This window comes from Amblyomma maculatum, chromosome 1, assembly GCF_055883805.1.
Source record: "Amblyomma maculatum isolate TAMU_Amacu chromosome 1, ASM5588380v1, whole genome shotgun sequence".
Taxonomy (NCBI): Eukaryota; Metazoa; Arthropoda; class Arachnida; order Ixodida; family Ixodidae; genus Amblyomma; species Amblyomma maculatum.
The window spans coordinates 359,261,968-359,283,231 of record NC_139344.1 but is presented as its reverse complement, the minus strand read 5'-3'; positions in this window follow the sequence as shown (position 1 = coordinate 359,283,231).

Below are 21,264 nucleotides of genomic sequence, written 5' to 3'. Positions count from 1 at the left end.
CGACGACGGCGGCTTGATCACCGCCTCCAGGAGGGAGGGTGGACGGCTACAGCCTCTAGTCGGGTAGTGGAGCTACTGACCTCGAATCCGGCACTGAAGAAGCCGCTCCCCTTCCCTGTGTCTTCGGCGGGTTCTGTCAAAAAAACACTATCATAAAACTAGACCCAAAGGCGTTCCACTTATCGCTAATAAGGTGTCTTGAGTCCCGCCTAGCATTTTTGTTTTGCTCATGAGTCTCTTTCACTTCTATATAATGTTCTTCGTTTCCTGTTTTGTTTTTTCAGGCTTTTTCACAGCTTCGTGGTAGCGTACTTTAGTTCGAGCGATTAGGTTCTCTTTTTTTTCCAGAATGTTTATTGCCGAAACCACTTTTTAATGGGAGTTTGCTGTAGGTATGCTTGCAAGTATGGGTGACTCACAGAGCGCTGGCTGAGTCCCGATGGAAGGTGAATGCCACCAAAGATTATATTTCACTTCTGTGTGTTGAGTCTTCATTTCTGTAGCCGGCATTAGAAATATTAGATAACTGAAAAATAAATAATCAAACAGACTGCTTCGCAAAGGTATAGGCTCTATTCTACGCATGCATTTCACCCTAAAACCCCATTTCAAAGGCGTTCATGATATAATCGTAAGAAAGGATTTAGCCTAGAATCAGCGGAGGATTTCGCCTTAGCCGCTTCATGTGGTTGGCACTAATGCCGGCATCAAATAATTGAAATAAAAGCTGGAGGACCTTTCGGACACCTCTGTTCACCATAAAAAAAGAAGAGCCACATACAACCGAAAACTGCATGCAATAAAATTCATGACAGGCTGTCTTCACTAGGGAATATAACATCCGTCTTGGTCGTGGCGGACTACACCTGACAGCGATTACCCTCACAAGCAGCCCGCGGCACTGATTACTACTATTCACAGGTTATTTATATTGTTACGCGGCGGCAAGCCGATGAAAACACGAGAACAGAGGACAGAGAGGATGTTGTGTGACCGTGAGATAACTTTTAATGAATGGTTGGCGGGCCTAGCGCGAGTGCTCCTGCCCGCGCCACTGCCCGCTTCTTCCTCCTTGCGCGTCCGTAACAATATTGTACCCATCCGCTACCTTTCACAATTTACTTATAATATACAATTACGAAAGCTTCCTTTTTTGATGCGAAAGCTTCACTAAGCTATAGAAAGCCAAGGTCACTGTGCGAGGCGCAGACTACAACCTGCCTATGCGCCATCTTCTTCTTGCTCTTTTTCTTAGTTCTCTTATTTCTCTTCCCTGCTTCTGTATTCTTCGTTTTTTATAGTTATTCGAATCTCCTCGCTTCCCTTCTTCTCCTTGTACCCTTCTTCTGTCTACTTCATGGCGTCTTCCGAATCATCTTGCTCCATTTGACAGGCTTCTTCTTCTGTAAATAAAAAAGCTTTACCACGAGTACCCATTAGTAATGAAGCTTAAGCTCGCATACTAGGCTTAATCAAGCTAAAACAGCAATATTTGAAAGTTTACTCTGGAAGCTTTCTACTCATCAGGCGTCCTATACTAACGTATGTTTCACCCTATTAGTAGGGTATGTTTGGACCATATTAGTAACACAACAATTAAACATGAAATTGGTGTCCTTGGTATATACATCGTAGTTATAAGCTCCTAGTGGCAAACTGCCCCCCCCCCCCCCCCCCCCCTGAGAAAAAAAAAACAATTGCTTGGTAACACTGCACAAAATATACCCCATAACTAGTTGATATCCGACTCTACGCAGCCAAAAATCTTGAGCGTACATTTGGTGATACGTCGGACGCTAGTGAAAGCTCAGAGACAACATATAGTTACAGAATTAGAAAAATAATCTGAAACTGCAATTAATTTGTTGTAAAATGTTTTGTCGACAAGAAGGCCTTCAATCACAGAAGGCGTATCTCCTTGGCTACCTTAACGAGGGATGTTGGCCAGCGAAATTCCAAACCTGCTGTGTCGAAGCCTGGAGTACATACGCTATATACAGTTATCTAATCACACACATCATGATTGCCTAGCAATTTGGTAATGAAATTTTTGTCGCTTTTATATTTCTTCTATGGAATAAGAGACCGATTGTAAATGAAGAAGAGAGCTCCACAATCGTTTGGAAAAACATCTACTGCTCTTTAAACGCCCTATTGTCCTTTCTCCTGTTTTGAATACCTCCATTATCAGCCTGCCTGCGAATCATGGCTTAAAAGAAAAAAACCCTCATTTAACGGTGCAATTTCCGCTGGCCTGTGCTACGCCAGCCAAGTTACCTGAAAAGTAAGTAATTTGGTTCGCCAACAGGATTAACTGCCGCCCACAGCTACCACAATATCTTGCCACTAGTAAGAGATGAAGAGTTAAACTAATTAATTTTTCGTTGCCCATTCTGAATAAAGGTCCTCAGCAACGACCTTTCTCTCTTTTCCTTACCACCATTCACGTCCCTGCAATGTGTCGCATTCGCAGCCAATTCATGCTCCTCATTATTAAGAATCCCTTCTGCGATGCCTTGCTCTCTCAATGGCACTTCCGTTCCTTCTGCCGCACTCACTACGAAACATTCGAGCTCCATAGTCCCATTTTCACCTATCCGCCATCGGTGTGCGGGGCTGGCAGGTGGGGGCTAGACGAGATTCTCTCACCCTGGCGACTTACCAGCCTGGAGGCATCAGCGGAAAGAACATCCGCCGCTGGCTGTAGACACTCATCGTGCTACCTCACACTAGTTTGCCCTAGCTTTGCTTTTCAGTGCAGACTTCCCGACGTCACGTTTACCTTCTCAACTTATTTTGCACGCTTGTTTCGTCCATAGTGTTCCTGTGAGAGCTTTTCTTTCTGCAGCTTTACCGATTATTATGCGTCTTTTGGGTGCCGACGTAGACGTACGAGGATTAGGCAACAGGCCACCGCAGCTAATCCGGGCTCTCGCCTCGTGTCGGAAAGACCCTAGGTATGGAAGCTGGTCTCATTACACGCACCGAAGCCCATGAAACTACAGTTTCGTGGTAATGCCAGTGATAGAGGATCAATGGAAAAAAAGAAGATGCTTGTATAAGGAGCAAATAAATGCAAAGCACCGAAAGACTAGTTAGTATGACCTCAGGCGAAAGCAACGTGCATGCAAGTATCATAATTGCCTCGGCTATGGCAGAGCAATGGGGAGGCAATTTTCGGAAGAAAACATTTACTGCTGATGGCGCCAGTTTAAAGGCTTAGACAATCCTCCTACTGTAGAAGACTGGAACAGACTGCCACCTCACCTACTAAATAGCATCGACTCGATTGACCTAATTGAGTGTTGACTACCTTGATTAACCTGTTATTGTGTTGCTGCTTTAAATATTTCTGTGTGTTTTAAATAACAAAAAAAAATTTTCCCTTGTACTGCCGATTTCACTGAAATGTTCGATTTTTCTACCCCTGGCTGCCATGATTATTGTGTTCCAGCTGTGTATAATTTTTTCTTTATATATAATGTAATAATATTATTGTTGCCAATCCTGCTTGGGCCCACCAAAGGGCCTGCAGTATATTGTAAATAAACAAATAAATCCTACATGCTCCTTGCAATAAATGAATGTCAAAAAGCGTCAGGCGTCTAAATATCACACAGAGTAGTACAAAGAACAGAAACTACAGCCCATAGGGTGGCTAATATGATGGCAGAGCAGCACGAGGACACAACAGCATAACGACACAACAAAGGCGAGCTATGCGATTAGACGTATTTTTTGTTTGCTGTCTTTAGCAACTAGAATTTAAGCCAATGGAACGAATGTGGTGGGAATTCGCTTCATTTTATTTTCCCACTTGCTCGACAGAATGTTTGCTAACTGATTTTCCTTGCAACAGTAGACAAGTGGCTCTTTTAATCTTTTAAATATGGTCGAGTACCCTGAGCTGTTTTGAAATTTGATGTTTAAACCGTCCCTCAATCTGCAATTCAAGCGACAAAACAAAACACAGAATTTTTGTTTCGCAGTAGTTATTTCGGAAACCAGTTAACAAAACTTATAAAACAAAACGTTACAGAAAAGAATGCTCAGGAGGAACAGAAACAGCATTTGGCAGGTACTATGCTAGTTATGGTTGGCTAACCTGTACAGACACAGCTGTCGTATTTGTAGTTCGCTATCGATTTTGCTGACGGCTTTTTTAGTCGAACCGTTCCCTACAAGGTTGATCCAGCCTACTGATGAATTAGCCGCATGAATCAGAGTGGCATTTGCTTCGCCTTGTAAATATATCCGGAATTCACAGATAATTATGGGACCTAGCAAAAAGACGTGGCCACCTGTGCTTTCATCCGCAATAATTATCATGCTCGTTGCGCTGTTAAGTCGTACTGCCACTTTTCTCTCATTGGCTAGTGTTGTTGTGCTGCTCTGTCACGTGCTCTCGTTCCCGTGTGCTGTTTTTTGTGAGCGGCTCGGCTCGTGCAATTGTACAGTATGCAGCTTTCTGTAACCGCGGTGAACTTAATTAGCGGCTGGTATATTAATGACGAGCTTCGTAACAGTTTTGCGTACTTATTAGGACCAAATTCTTACTAACCTCAGTACGTGAAAATAATTTTGACGTTCAAGGCTCTGCCCATAAACACTCGTGTCATGAAGATATAGGCTTACGGTATCTCTACAATGATGCAACAATGCCGCTGTGCTGTACCAAGATTAAAACAACTGTTGTTTTGCAGTTTTCCAAGTGTTATCATACCATTTCGTTTTACATTTAGCATGCATCTGCTAGCCAAGCCTCACGCTAAATTTTGGTAGGCGTTCGAACCGATGAGATATCGAAGTCCAACTGCATGCGTTATGCATAGGAGTGCATAATATGGCCTAACGCGGCGGATGCCGTATGAAGGGCAGTTGTGGTAGGACATCCCTCTCAGCGAAAGGATAAATGCGCAGAGCGCTGTTGAAGAAGAAGAAAGAGTGCATAGGGCATGACGCTACCAGCCCCGTCGTGTCGCGAGCCAGATGAAGCCTGGAATAGGGCTATTGGGGTAGTGGTGCTGGCGAAAACAGCTGTTTTCCACAAAATGTTAAAAAAAGATGGCGATTGGATTAGGAGCCTATTGGCACTCTCCCCTCAAAATACTAGGTGGTATCCCAATTGTGTGGCCTCATTAGCAAGCAATGCCGGCCGCGTCCATTGAAACAAGGCCTTTTTCAGGATGAGATCCTGACAGCCGGGCAGGGCCGCCTCCCAACTGTCTCTGGGTTGGTTGGGGATCGGGGAAATACAATTTTACTCTATAATATTTCTGAGGTACTAGAGATTGTTAAGAGAGCTTTGGATAAAAATTCAAGATTGTGTTTTTTTAATTGTAATCAATGTTGCCCAATGTTTTTGCTGTTTTTGAATTCCGAGTGATTGTGATGTATTTTGGAGAACGCATCTAGACGTCTAGAGCTCTATATTTCCCCTGAAATTAAGAACATATCATGCATAATAGAGTGAAAACGTGTTTTTGCAAATAGCTTAACGCTTCATGCCAGAGTGTAAGGTAGAAAATGTACTTTGTTGCAACGCGTCGCTCCTTAAGCAATGTTCGCAATTTTTACTGAATCAACTTTAAGAATAGGACGTGTTGTTAATATTGTTAAAACGCACAAGCTGCATAGTTATATTAAGTAAAATAAATGAATGAGAAATTTTATTGCCCAAACAGCAGGTCTCTATAAACTTGGAACTTTTTGAAACGACAAAAACGTCGTTTTCCAACTCTAGTAATACACACTTTTTCCCCAAGAATACTACGCCGAGAAAACTACGTAGATTTATTGCATTGTGCCGAGAGATTTTCCATCACATTAAAAATTTCATTGAAATAAAGTGATCGTGGGACCTCAATTATCGTTTTTATTTGCACAAATCCATATAAATAATGAGTTGCAAGGCTAAGAGAATGAGAGTAGCCTATACTGAAACCCCCTACCCGTTCTAGAATTTCAGTGCACCTGCCATTCAAGAACGAATAGCCACAGCGTGGAATATTTTTCCGCAAACCGCCGCAAACACTGAAAACGGCATAGCAAAAATTCAACTCGGCCACAACGCAAGCTGCTCTTTTCCCCACGTCAGTGACAGTCGTTGATCGACACGTGCGCTGCCTCTTTTCTCCTTCTTCGTGACACCACCAATACGTCAGGCGGGCTTCTTCTTTCTAAAAGATAGGCGCATGCCTGCTTTTTGGACGCATCTGGGCGTGATTCGCGCACAAAACCTGCAGCATCCGCATGAAGAGATCCAATGTGTTTGCCTCTTCTTGTACTCGATGGGATGCACATACATTATCTCTCTTCTCCCACATGAGTGCCTCGCTCACCCGCCTCTGACCCACAGCAGGGAACATCTAACGCAGCACCCTGCCGAGCCCTCTTCATCTAGGTCGTCGCATGCTAGCGCGACGATAGCATGTGACGCCCTCCAGGATGCCTGCTCGCTTGCCACCATCTGATATTATATCCCAGCTCGTCGTATTGCATCAGCTGCACTGGAACATATATGTGTGCTTCTCTAAAGCCCAGAACGTTCTGCGCTAGCTGGGGCGTTGGGAGGAAGTTTAGTGACGCACTGAGGTTGTTTTAGAAGCAAAGTACTCACGAGAAGGTTGTCAATACAGACACACATCTCTTGTTCCTCGAATCACTTTGCTTTCTTATGCTGTCCTTTTTGCAACTCGCACTCGATAAAAGTTATCTCATCTTAAGGCTCACGCTGATGTGTAATGGCTTGGTTAGGCAGTATAGGCGTTCTCATTTCTTCTACATTTGCTTTAGATTACGCCCAAGGAGTCTCTTCACTCATTATGTCTATTCTTTACAGCGTCGTCTTGTGTACGTTTCCTTGTGAACACATCCTAGTTTTATTTCACGGACCATGCACCAACTGGCTCAACAAATACTCTTTTTCAATACTCCTCCTCGTTTTTTCAAATATCCGTTCAGCTTCTTTGGATGCAGTCCGTGCATATATGTAATGCAAGGTGCTATGGTTAGCAATTTGTCAAGGAAAGTGTAGTCCACAGAATGATACACGATTTATTTAACGAGATCATTTTCTAAATTTATTATTTTTGTGCAGTAAACTGAGGGAAAGTTTTTGTGTTTAGAAATACTATGCAAGCATTTTTTTTTAACAGAGAACTTGTCTTTGTAGACCAGTCGTCCTAGGAAATTCTTTTCACTTGTAGGCACGTTAGTTTTTATTACCGTAGTACCATTTATTAAGACAAATTTTTGGGAAGGCTCATCAAGGCTCCACACAAAGGCAGTGTCTGCTGAGAAAAAAAAAAGAAGAAAACTGTATTTTGCTAAGGAATTAGGGCCACGCAGGCCATCGGGTGCCCACACCGCTTCACGCTATTGTTATGGACTTGTGAGCGCAGAAGGGCCTCTCAATCCTTCTAAGTTCCAGGGGTTGGCGCGGTGGGCAGATGGAGAGAATGGGAGGGAAAAAGCAAAGTGTTCTATAGGAAAGTAGAGGTAAGAGTGGGCTGTAAAATAAGTGCGCAACAAAAACGTGACAACACAAAATAGAAGCCCATGTACAAGAAATGAACGGTAGAAGAACGGCTGATTGGGCGAGTTGGTGAACCATGATTGACTGTAAAATAAGTGCGCAGCAGCAACGTGACAGTGAAGAGTGGGGAATGTGAGATAGTAGTTGTATAGGGTAATAGGTGTAATGTCTGCTAAGCGGACTAGCGAAAGAAATCTGAACAAAGGTATCGGTAAGACGTTTGCCGGACTGCTCTAAACTGCTATAAGTATAACACAGTTTAAAAACTTTCGCAACACACAGCATAAGTATCTTTGTGATGCATGTCTTTTCAAAGCAGATTAGCGCATTGAACCCTTTCTTCTCGGGTTCCACTTGACCGCTACCCTTGCACAAAATTCTTGCTTGGAAAACTAGAAAATCTAAAGCGGAGGATGTTTTAATGCAGCAAATATCTGCACCCTTACTTAAGGTTTTTTGCCTACTAGCTGCCGTCGGGAGCAGCTTCATATGAGACTGTTAAAAGTGCTGCTCGGGATGGTCTTGCTGGTTCTTATTTGAAACAAATTTTGGTTAAAAGACACTAAGCAAAATCAAACAAATAATAAGAAGAAAAACATTCATAGCCGATCAGAGTACTTCATGCGGCATTGAGAAAGTGTGGTTCCCGACAGTGGTGATTTCGCCGCCAATGTAAATAAAGAATGGATAAGAAGCGATTTGGATTAGTCTCGTTGGAAAAGTATAATTTTAAAGTATGCACTGCTCAAAATTGTGTTAACGTCTTTCTCCGAAGCCTGTAACACATAGTTTTCCGCCTAAACAGCGCATCCTTTCAAATTAATGAGTGGATGCATTACTCATAGTTAACGAAAAATTTATTGTTCTGTGGCAAGTTTGTTTTTGAAACCCTGCAACCAATTTGTGTCAAATCATGTCATCTGCCAACGGCCACTTGTCAGAAACAAGCTCAGAATTTTTCGATGGTGTAAAACTTCAAATGGGGTAGCGCAAAGGTTCTTGCGTGTAGATATCGAGGCACATCTCATACTTTCATGCAAAGTGACGCGCCCGACTTAGCAGCTTCTACAACTGCACCATTACATTTGCTTTCGTGACTTCGCGCAAGGCAGGATTGATAAGCCCCAGGCTATGACTCCGCCCGACTATTGCCTGCCGGAGGTGTGCTTGTAACTTTTTTTTTTTTTTTTTGTCGGTGAGGCGTCTATTGGGCTGTGCTAGATTCCTGGCGCATTTCATCTGTCAACTACTACCTGCGACAGCCATCCTCGTAATTTTGTGAGGCTTTGAGGCTTGAAAAAGTCGCAGCCACTGAGGCCGCTGTCAAAGCTGCCTAAGAATGTTTTGACATGCGGATACTAAAGGTGTGGGTTAAAAATTGCATGTTTGGCGCTTGTCTATGCTCACCAGAGAAGACGCGATACAGCGTAGATTCCTTGTGTTTTACGAGCGCCCACGGCTGCGCTTGTCACAGTAGATGCGATCGCACCATTCGGCTGTACGGCACGGCTCACACACTGTCATGTGATCAAATTCCGGATATGGCGGGCGCATTCGGATACAATAGAACTCCAAAAAAATATTATGAGACATATTTAAGCTCCGTTTTTAGAGATATATAGCGAAAGCGTAGACTACAGGCCTACACATCAAGTTCCACGTTATCAATCCGTATGAATGTGACTTCGTGGCCTAGAAGTAACACATCTTACTCAGAATGTAGAAATCTTCGCAGGCTGAATCTGATATCACGCTCCCATATGAAAAGAGACTTGAGTTGATAGCTCCTCGCAAACGTAACATCAGGAAAACTTAAGTCCAATCAAGCAGCGGCTGCGTCAGTGAGCTTTGACAGGCGAAAGTCAGATAACAAATTTGAGCCATAAATCACCATTACAGCTGCTAGAGCATAAAATCCGCCCGAGCAGTTATGCAAATTGAGTGTGATGCGAGCAGTGGCCTGCAAGCCCCATAATTTCCCTTCTCTTTCCAAGACAGCTTCTGAGCTCGTAAGTGCAGATTTATTTCGTGTGTTTTGTTTTTGAGAATGAAATAGAAAGAAATGGTTCTTTTGATTGGGTAAGCTTCGCAGTGTAGTATCATTTTATATAAGCACACTTCGGCAGCAAGTCGCTTGAATAAGTGTGCAACAATTTTTTATACAGTGTATTGCGAATAGCTCAAATCTCCTATACCCAGCCTAGATAACGTCTCTTACCCAAATGTGCTCGGAGGATTTCAATGGTTAATTTTGCAATGAAGACAAAGATAAATGGTTGATTCAGTGATATGTAAAAAAACAATCAAACCCGCAACAGCCTCCACAATCGGGACAAACTTGTAAGAGCAGGCAGTGAAATTCCAAAGTACGATGAATGTGTATCGACAGAAAATATTTCGTGATTAAAAAAAGTTCTGTAGAATAAGTACTCGCTAAGGAATTTCAAGTTTTTTACTGCATAGATATACTAGCGTGCTAGACCGCCTTATCCTCTTTAACCGTTTTCTCCTAGTGACTTCGGTTGCCCCTTTATCCCCTCTTAGTCTTTTTCTCGTTTATATCCCTGCATCTCTCTTCTTTCCCCACTGCATGGTAGCAAACCGGATTCTTTTGCCGGTTAACCTCACTAAGTTTCCTTTTTCTCCAACCCCCCCACCCCTCCTTCCCAGTTTGTGAAAATATCACCGCTGGTAACGGAAGGCTCTCAGAATGCTGTTTTGGAGACAGAAAACAAATATTCTGTCTCCAATACGCTTTGGAATGAATTGGGAGGCATAACAAGAGATGAGCTGCGTCATCAAGCAGTGAGGGGCCTAAATTGTCTGAAATAATAGCAAGGATTCCTGATGATAGGTGCTGAATAATTAGGTAATACGTTAGCAGCTGCGATGCATCTTACTCAATACAGTTCTGTGGTAGCGAGCAGAGGAAATTCGTTTGTGTGCTAAACTGCGACTATAGCCTCACGGTTCATTCCTATCCTGTAATTAAAGAAAGCTTCGGCCATGCAGTTTTTTCTACCAACCTGAAGGCAACATCGCTTTACAAGCTTCTCATGATGGTACGCGTGCGCAATTACTAATGACGCCGCACTCAGATCACTGCACAATATCTTTAGTCAAGTTCAAGGTCAAGCATTGTGGTATGAGGGTCCTATATTGATAAACTTGTTATTGCTAATGAAGCGGAGTACTTTTGGTCTGAATTATCAGGCCATTGTTGTCACTTTACCAACGTCTCCCAAGAGGAAAATATACAACTTCGTCATAGCGATGCTCGCCTATGGGGAAGACAGCTGATGAAATTGTGACGTGCGCGCACGAAAAGCTGCTTTGTTGTGCTTGTCCCCTCCAAGGCGACGGCCCGTCGCCGTAAAATTCGTCTCTTAAGAAGACGGGATTGTGACGTCAAGCCCGACAAGCTGGCCTATCCTGCTTCCCCCTCCAATATGATGACCCATCGTCACAACCCGGAAGCAGCGCTCAGTTAGACGCCACGCCGATACCCGACTGCCTCGTTCTGGCAACTTGAACAACGAAAGTGGCCATGATCGGAAGTTCCAGAGAAACGCCTCATTTTGGAGGTTCGCACGACGTGAAGATGCCAAAAGGCGTATTCAAGGATGGACCAAAAGCAAAGTTGGTAAAGGCGGTTCGGCTGCAAGCTATGGAGAGAGACCTTGAGGCAAGAGCTCTCCACGTCAACACCACAGGCCTGACCCAGTGGTAGCGCTGGCGCGAGGACTTAGGCTGCAGTAACGTACAGCATAGGACGTCTGAAGAAAAACCAGGGTACAGAAGACAGAGCGGGGCTGGCTGGACGAGGAAGTTCAAGTTCCGCATTACCGAAATAATAGTGAAGTGGCTCCTTCGAGCCGTTTAGGGCGTTTTTCCAACCACCGGAGGCGCCCTGCCTGCTGAGAGATAGGAGACTTGGACCTGCTTCGGTCCTATTCCGCTTCTATGATGAAGACGACGTCACCCCTCCGGCATACAGCCTCCCGATGCCCAGGACCTAGGCCACAGCCGGCGCCGACACTGCCAGGATGATGAGCGAGGCTTCTACCTGGTCTAGGCAACCACTTGTAAAATAAAGCTTTTAATTCAACGGCAAGTTATGGATTTTGATTCATTCATTCCTTACTCAGCAAAACTCTATTTCGGCGAGCTAATCGATTGAAATTTGAGACCCCAGATTAGGGACGTCGCAAAATGAACTGACCGTAATTTAGATAGCACACTAATCTACGAAGCGCAGAATGAAAGGTTGGAATGTAAGAGGGTAGGGAGAGATAGCAATAGTAATGCACTTCCCAATAAAAACTAGGAAGCAGAAATCAGCACAGTGTGGGCATATAAGGGGAAGGCAATATAACCCATGAGAATTACGGCTAAATGCGGCTAAAGTAATAATGTGTGTGTAGATATAAGCATAAGAACCTAATATCTCTTCTTCCCGGAATTTACCTAATAAATAGTATCACTGGACTTAGTTGAAGCTTTGTCTAAACCTTTCTTCTCCTTTGACTGTTGGTAGCGTTTTGAAATTGATTTTGTTTCCAAAACTACAATTTATCGCCTAAATTGAATGCTCATTGCAAACGCGCTGGTCTGATGCCTGTTGACACATCTGGAAACACAAGAAATAATAGCTCGAGTGGTACTTCTACAAGCTATTTTCAAATTGCACTAACCCTGATGCGCCGGCAAGGCGTAAGGATGATATTAGAGCTCGAAAGTGTGGAGGTAGTAAGATCCGTTTTGTGTCGATACAGTGAGAATTCAAGTCCTTTTTTCCGTACTGGGTCTTTCTTAGGCACGGTGCCCCTCGAGAGCTGTTCAGCGACCACGGCCGTGATTTGTTCTCTGCCGTCATTCATGTTACCATGTTGAGAGAGTAAAACTTTATTCTTCAGACTTTAGCTGTGTATACTATCTTCAGAGAAACAGCCTAAATGAAAGCGTTAACTGTACTCTGGCTGCGATGCTAGTTATGTACGTCGATTGGAATGACACGTGCTGGGACTTGGTTCTTCCCTATTTTAGGTTCGCGTAAATTTGTGCCACAGGAATCTACTACAGGATGTTTCCTTTTCTTCCGTCTCTACCGCCGACATGCCTCAGTTCCCCCGATTCTGTTCTATCCTACCACCCTGGCAGATCTGAGTGCGCCACTGTCTCACAAGCTGCCAATAACGCTAAATAATGCCGCCAGATCGCCCGGCGCCACACGAGAGCCGCCCGATGCCTCCATTAAGTCAGCACAAAGATCCACCTGGTCCACATTTTTCGCCTGCATTCCTTGTCTTGCAAAGAATACCTGCCAGTACACTAAACGTCTCCAAGAAACCTCTTGCAAAGTATCAAGGTCCCTATTATGTCTTGGAACACACACATGCAATGAATTACTTTCTAGAGCCCCTTACGACATCTGCCGATCTTCCTGGCTGCGGCCTCGAGATTGAATGTTCAGCGTCTCAATCCTTACTATCACCCCGCGGTTCTGTCCGCCCATTAAGTCACCGGAATAGCTTTTCTTTTGCCCGTGGGTCATTCTAAAGTACGAGCCTCAGGTTCGAGCCGCAAGGGAATGCCGATGGCATGCGCCTGGCTGCTCTCTGGCTTCAGTTCCCAAGCCTGACCTGGAATAGGCTATTCGAAAAAAACAACAGAGTTCATTTTGAGAAGCATTAATTGCAATACCTACAGCATAAAATATAAACATGTAGAAATAACCATCGGTAAGAAAAAACCAAATGACACGAAAATTGCCGAAATCATGAACTCGCCTACTTTGATGATATCTCTTACGAATTAGTGCATTTCTTTGCAGCGATAATATTGGGACGTTATTTTTAAAAAAAGTAATCAAATTTTTATAAGCGAATTCGTTAGGTATTGAGACGCGATTTCCCAGTATTATACACAGCTTGCTTAGAGGAAGTAATCAGAGACTTGGAATGGGAGGGGTTAGGAATAGGAGTTGACGGAAAATGCCTCAGTGATTTGCAATTCTCTGATGACTTTATCTTTCTAAGTAATTATTTGAATTAATCGCAAAGAAGGATTGGTCGACTAGGAACGAAAAGCAAAAATGTTGGCCTAAATTTTAATATGCAGAAAAGTGAGGTAATATTTTACATCCTCTGCAAAAAATAGCAGTTTACAAATAGACAGTGAAGCCCCGGAAGTAGTAGGCGAATGTCTGCTTAGGATAGGTAGTAGCCGCAGATCCATATCATGAAAGGGAAATAACAAGGGGAAAAGAATGGGATGGAGCATATTTAGCAATAACTCGCAGATTATTACAATCAGCTTTCCACCCTAGCTCAAGAGGAAATTGTATATAAGCTGCATTTTACCTGTACTGATCTATGGGGCTGAAACGTGGCGGCTAATGAGAAGGGTGCTACTTAATTTGAGGACAACACACAGGGTAATAGACTGGAAAATGATTGGTGTAAGGTTAATAAATAGGAAGCGTGGAGAGATGGTGAGAGATGGAGGTTGACCGATGATCGAAAAGGGTAGCAAATTGGATACCAAGAGGAGGAAAGCGCCGCAGGTGGTGGTAGAATATTAGGTGGCGAGATCAGATTAAGTGTTAGCAGGGGTCAAGTGGATGCAGGTAACACAGGTCCTGGTTAATATGAATAATATTGGAAAGACCTTTGCCCTGCAGTGGGTAGAGACCTGCTGACGACGATGATGAATTTTGTCAACTGCCAACAATCGTATGAGACACAAAACTTTTATTCGCTGAAATAAAAATTTGTTTTAGGTAATTGAAATTTCTTGAAATTCGAAAAATCAAAAATGACCGGAAGCTACGGAAATTTTCTTTCATCTTCACTCGTCTTCCGTAAATAACTGGCGTGTTGCATCCAATGGCTCTCAGCACGAGATAGCTAAGGGTGGTTTCCACTTCCTGAAATAACCTTTTAATTCGTGAATGTGCAGGAAGCACCGAAGATATTATAGTTTGAAAAACATTGTCTCCGACATACGTAGATAAGAGGTAGGCATATCTGCTAAAATTTCAAAGCCAACAATCGTTTTTTGTAGATGCTAAAAGAATCTCCTGAACGCAAATGAAACATGAGTTGTCTCTCTCCGACATTAGTCCTCAGACGCATTTTACAATCTGCGTCTAAGGCATCAACATCGCACCCATTGATTCTGATATTAGGCTGTAGTTAGAAACCAGGTCACACCTTAATCGCCTTGTCAGGTAGCAACATATAGGCACCTCTGTATTTAGAGCCATGCGAGTAGGATTGTTACTGTGGAAAATCCTTTATGAAGCACAAAGCCGAAATGTACGTAGTTGCGACTACTCGTTGCGTATAAAAGAGCAAAGTTGAAGGCTTTGTATACGCTCTGTAGCAACCACATTGTTCCTAGATTTCTCCTTGGCGCTTTTTGAACCGACGAATCAGGAGCGCGCATCCAGAACGTGCCTGCGCTAAATGCGTCGACAAAAAGAGCGAATAAAATATCTAGCTTTCAGAGCGTCACGAGGAAAGGTAGATCGTGCGCGCCTAAGCTACTTATAGGCAGTTTTTTCTCACCTCTGTCATTTTTGTTTTATTTCTCTCCTCTTCCATGAGGTACGCTTCAGTATTTGTCTTACTTTCTTTGCTACTTCACATAAAGTGAACAAAAGGGTATGCATTCGTCACGACCAAAACACGCCCCTTCTAGGCTTAAAAAATCGGAAGAGATCTTCGAACAAGTCATGACGGTAGCTAAGGCTTCTTGCTCTCGTCCCTCGACCTGCTTATTTGCTGCTCTTTTCCATGAAAGATGCCAGAACTTTTGTAACAACGTCTGTCCCTTGGATGGCTGTTAGGCGGAATCGTCTTTCTTTCTTTACTTTTCTTTTTCCTGTAAGCTCAAAATCTCAGTAAAGGCGTGCACACGTGCGAAATATTTGCTTTTCGAAAGCGCTGTTTGGATGCCACCACAAGAATAAAAACACATCGCAATATGGCCAGGAAAAAGGAATGGCTGGAGAGGTGAAGTTCACGTTAGGACAGGGGCGAAAATCCTGGTGAGTATCAATGTTCTCGAATGCTGCACACAACCTGCGATCGGCACCTGGGGCTGCTCTCTTACTGATTCATTTTTGTCCAACCATCGAGGGCTGCCCTTTTTCGGAAAGATACGGCGAATCAAAGTTGCTTTCTCAACGCTGCTGCTTCGACAAAGCGTAGAAATCAAATGTTTCGATAACACTTACAAATTGCTCTGAAAATCGTATTTCAGTATATGCGACGTGTTTTGAGTATATGAGTCGTTTAGAGATTTTACCATTTGCTCTTTACAGCAGGGAAGTAATATGTTTCTGATAATAGATCATTTCAATTATCTAAGTATACTGTGTGATTATTCATTGTTAATGACCCGAAGGGACTAGACGAAAGTGCATTATATATTAGGAGGCATGTTATTGGTTCATAGCGGGCCAAGTAAAAGATGTTTTTGAAATGTAAACTAATCGGCGGCCAAAAAACAGCAGCAGTGTTTCTGGGAGTACTGGGGTTTGATCTCCGCATCTGGCGCGTACTACTTCATCGATTACGTCACTAGTTCACTGCCGCAATGTGAGAATTTCGGAAACCCTGCTACCAGGTGTTAGCACAATCACAAGCTAAAAGCAGGAAACAAACGCTGAAAAGCATGCTCTCTTTTGCACAGTGTGTACAGGTTCACAGATGTGCTTTGAGTGCATGGATACTTCATTCGAGGGGGGATGTCGTGGTGATGGTAAAAGCCAGTGCCTGGACCGATGACGCGGACGAGCAGGCAAAAGATGAACATTTGTTCTTACGCATCCCTTAAAAGGCTCTTCAACAACTCTTACTGCTCATCTTCGTCAGGCACTGGAAACTTCGAGGAATTACCACTTTCGCCCTATTAGAGACAGTATGAAAGTAAATATATTTCATTACGATGATCTCACAAGAATGGTTTGGAAGAAAAAAATCAAGAGCACTGAAACACACAGAATGAAAACGCCAGCAGAAGCGCTTGTCCGTTCGTTTTCTTTGTCATGTGTATGCTTTAGTATGTTCGTGTTCCCATTCCAAATTTATGTACCATATAGACCAGATTCATGTCCTGTTAAGTTATCTCACAGGAATGTCTTAGAAAAGGAGAACTTCTGTTGGGTAGAAGAGGGCTGCGAAATGGTACGGACTACTGGAGCCCTAGGACACATCTTTTCTTGCACTGAACATTGATGACTGGGAGGAGGAGTCATCCTGGCTTCCCATCGCAAATTATTCTTCCAAATCACACCGAATTTGTTGCGACATCCGGAAGGTCGTTGCTTGGACATAGCTTTGGCTCTGCTAGGAAACATAGTGGTGTCTCAGTTCAGTGGGAGGTTCACAATGGTGATGTAAATACATTTGTATATAACAAGCATCCTCACTAAACCAATTGTATGTGCTGAAAACACAAAGGAATGATTGAACAGAACATGCATATCTTAAGCCCTAATTTTATTCTTGACTGGTTGAAGAATATGAGCTCCTTAGATTGCTCTGAAAGGCTGCGTCGCATTACAATGACCAGGCAGACTCCTGTGCGTTCTCCTTATCCTTTTTATGGATCACGGAATCTTGCCATTGTCGCATGGCATTTCTGCAAGAAAAATGCACTGAGGTAACAATGGTCCTGGAGTATTACGTTGTAGCTCTACATAGGTGTAAAAAACTTACGCGCTGGCTCGTAAGGGCCCCGGCACATCTGGGCATGTGGTCAGTGCTCTAAGGGCGACTGTCTCATCGCATGGCTTCCTGAGGCAGACTGAATAAGTAACCCGCCTTTCAATATTGCCTCTTACAGCGGCAAAAATTGCATCTGAGAAAACGGTGTCTTCTATGAGGCTTAACGGTAACAACCCCTATTTCTATCCGCTGTTTGACTATATATGTGCAGCCCGGTCAGGTGAGTTTTGCACAGAGTCTTAGAGCGATCTCTTTTATTGTCTGGGCAAGGTTGGCGCAAGGCGTCCTGTACCATCCGAACAGTCACTTTGTTTCGCAGCCAACCATTACACCCGTGATTGCCTTCATTACTTCTGAAGGGCAATTTGAAAATTTATTTTTCGCGTCAAGAAAGCACGCCTGAACCACATTAAATGACAAAAATAATGTATTACTGAAATTTAAAATCTAAGATGTTGTCGCTGTTTTGAGAAAACTGGATGAGTACAAAAGCGGCAGTATAGGTTGGGCACAGAATGCGTAGAATTGAACTTAATCTATCATATTCCTGGAAACACCACAGAATGCTGCAACGCCTATATGATGATGTTGACGCTATGCATTTACGCCCTTTTTGTTGTTGTCTAATTTTATTATATTTCAGTAACAAAGAAATATTTTTCGGCACGTTATTTTTCTTTGTTCTTTAAACGGTTTTGCTGCGCGTGGTGAATATTTAGTGCCAATTGTCTTGCTGTGGCGTTTTGAAAGTAACAAGAATGGGATGCTAAAAACAAGACAAATACTATCAGTTACCATAAGGACCTAAACAGACCGATACGATTAAAACACATTGGAGGACACTTGAGCTTCACCTTTAGGGTTGTAAGCACATAGCGAAGACAACAATGCGACATACAAAGCCCAGCTTTAATCAAGCCTTATGAACGTACCTGCTTGGTCTGCGAGTTGCGTATTTGAGTCGACATCCAAGAGTAATGGAAGGCTTATTCTTACTGCATCTTCCAACTACAAATGAATAGCCCCGGATTGCAGCTCCTGCTAGCTTTCCTATATCACGTGGTCTCGTTAGGTCGCAAAAATTCTGGATGAATCAGTTCCCAGCCATGCCAGCTGCCGGCTTCTACTTGCCAGCGCCATACCCGTCACCTTGCGCTGGCAACCTTTAACACTACCGCGCTAAAAGAAGCGAGGACAGTAATAATAGTTCTGGTTTATATAGGGTTACAGCACGGCAGGATGAACATTGCACTGAGCACATCATGTGTAATATTATGAAGCAGCTCTACCCATTATCAGAATTTTTGTTTCGCACATGAGCTGGTTATACGGGCAAACATATTATAGCACGCACTGATGCGAGCAAAAATTGAAGAATTTTAACGCAGTGCACGCAGCAGAATGTGATATTAGGATCTATTGGGCGAGATGCAGCCCACTAAAAGCCGAAAGTCCAATTGAGCTGAAGTGAAGGCTTCCGAAAGGACTGCGTTGCAAGAGCGAACAGTCCTAACCTATGCTTGCAGAAAATGAAAGCGGCCACACCGGGTTGCACTCGTGGACCCAAAGCCATAAAAGCTGTATGTATCGCTTTCCATGCACATCGTTTCCCTCCTGGTAAAAAAAGAGTATAATGTACGCGTGCTGCTTTGACATCAAATCAAGTTACGTAAGCCCAGTTCTATGAGCGAAGTGTTCATCGCCACCGCGCCGAGAATGACCAATCTTTTTTCGCGTGAACACGCTAAATCGATCAAAATACGCCATTAGTGGCCTTTAGGCCTAACTGCAACGCCGCAGTCAGACGACTTGGAGCAAATACGGGTGATGATTTTGACACCCCGCTGACTGACGTTGTTTTTAATGAACGAGGCCTCTGCAAATAAAGTTTGAGAGTACTGAAAAGCCTGCACGAGAGAAATACAAAAGCGTGATGGCTTTTGCTTTCTTTTGTCTGCTTGCTCCCATAAGGTCCTACATCCTCCTTTGGATAGACAAGGTAGAACGAGAGGAAGAAGATGGCTTGCACGGTATAAAGAATAACTGAACAAGTGTAAATGGGGTACGCCTCAGTTCGCAAACCCAGACGAAGAGGAGTCCACTTGTCGAAACGTTGGCTTACCTGCGAACTGAGGCGTACCCCATTTACCCTTGTTCAGTTCTTCTTCATACTTTGGCCAGACGAGGAGGCCGTGGGCACTCTTGCAGGAAGTCTACATATAGTAGTGGTTACCGCACTCAGCTGGGAAACGGAAGGATGACGGTTTGATTTCTAGCGTGGACACGAAATGTTGCCTAAGTATTCGTTCGTAGGTGCATGCTCTGGTGAAGAGATTTGATGACAGCACTGCCGACTCACTGTGATGACACTGATTTCGAACAACAAGCGAGGTTTCGCCAGGTCACGTACATATTTTTTTTGCTTCCCAGATTGGTGCATGGAAACGTCCATTCAATGCCATCTGTGGTGCCGTTATTCATGCTAAAGCATATGATGGCTATATTCGCTAAATACTGTCCGCAAAATGTGACACTTGAAGCTGGTATCTGCAAAGTCATCACCTGATGACGTCATCATCACATGACGTCATGATTCATGTAACTCATGGGGCCTTAAAACTGCTGCGTCGTTGCATAGCCATAAGTCATGATTCATGTGGCTTCATTGGTTGTTGAAGTTATGAGTGTTACTTTAATAACAGTGACAGCAATGGTTAATGACGTCATGCAGCCGTCAAATCTATAGGTCGAGGGTCCCTCCCGCCCCACAGTTTGTGAGTGCTATCAATCCCCATGGATTGGAATAAATATAACAAGTAGAGAAGCCTGGGATACCCTGCCGCGAAGCGCGGACCCTGCGATCCGACACCGCGCCGTCCATCTGGAGGAAGAGGCCTCAACAAGCCAGGGGCTACCTTCCAGCCTCTCATCCGCGGCCGAACGACTCCACGTCATCCCCGGCACGCGTGCCCGGGTGCGAGGAAGAGGATGCCCATTTCTGATGGAAATAAAATTTGTGCAACCAACCAACCAAATCCGTAGGCTCTGTCAACCTACACCTTGAATGCTGCGAGACATAGTCGTCTGAGGAGTAGGGGGATGTGCAGGTTTTGAGTTAGTTCTCAAACATTTCATGTGACATCACTCGGGTCACATGTCACACGATGTATATTGTCACGTAGTCGTTTGAGCACGAACGCAAGCCTTTAATGGTGGTTAGCCCTGGACGGCAGTTGGAAGAGAACAATGAGAACTGAGAGCAATGTGAAGTACACCTGCGCACAAGCCTCGCAAAGAGTATTCACAAGAAAAAGAAGCAAATAAGCATGGACAAAAAAAAAAGCTAAATAAGAATTCACAAAAAAAAAATACGTAAGCAGTATCAAGAAACATGCGGTTATTGCGCGGAGTTAGAACACTACAGATGCGCAGTTCTCGCGAAAACTAAGGTTCCATTCTATCGGCGTGAACCTCAGCGAAGCCGGCAGCAATTTGGTTGACCGAAACACTATTTCCATTAGAATTATAACCTGATGCTGATGGCGCGAAAGACGCCTTGGGCATCAATTGACCGATATGTGCTTGAGTTGTATCTGAACTCAGCAAAAAGATGATTCCTTAAGTCGATTTCTCCTTTTGTCTTCTCTTGCTTTGGGCCTAGCGATGTCTGCTTGCTTCATTTCCCTTGACAAGTTAGACTATGCCAGGAGTGAAGCTCCTATGTTTAAATATGAACATACGGTGTACGGTATGTGTTTACAGTGTCGAAAAATGAATGCGTTTGATAGCTTCATCCACCATCACTGATGCGAATACCTAAGACAATCTATAAAAGTAGCGCTGAAAGCTAAAAGTGCGCTATTGAGACAAAACGTATCTAATCCTGGTTTACGGGTTGCGCGCTGGAGGGGAAGTTGGCGGAAACAAAAACATTCAAAAGCAGTGGAAGGGACGAGGTCAAGCTGACCAAAGAACTTGCGACTAGGCCTA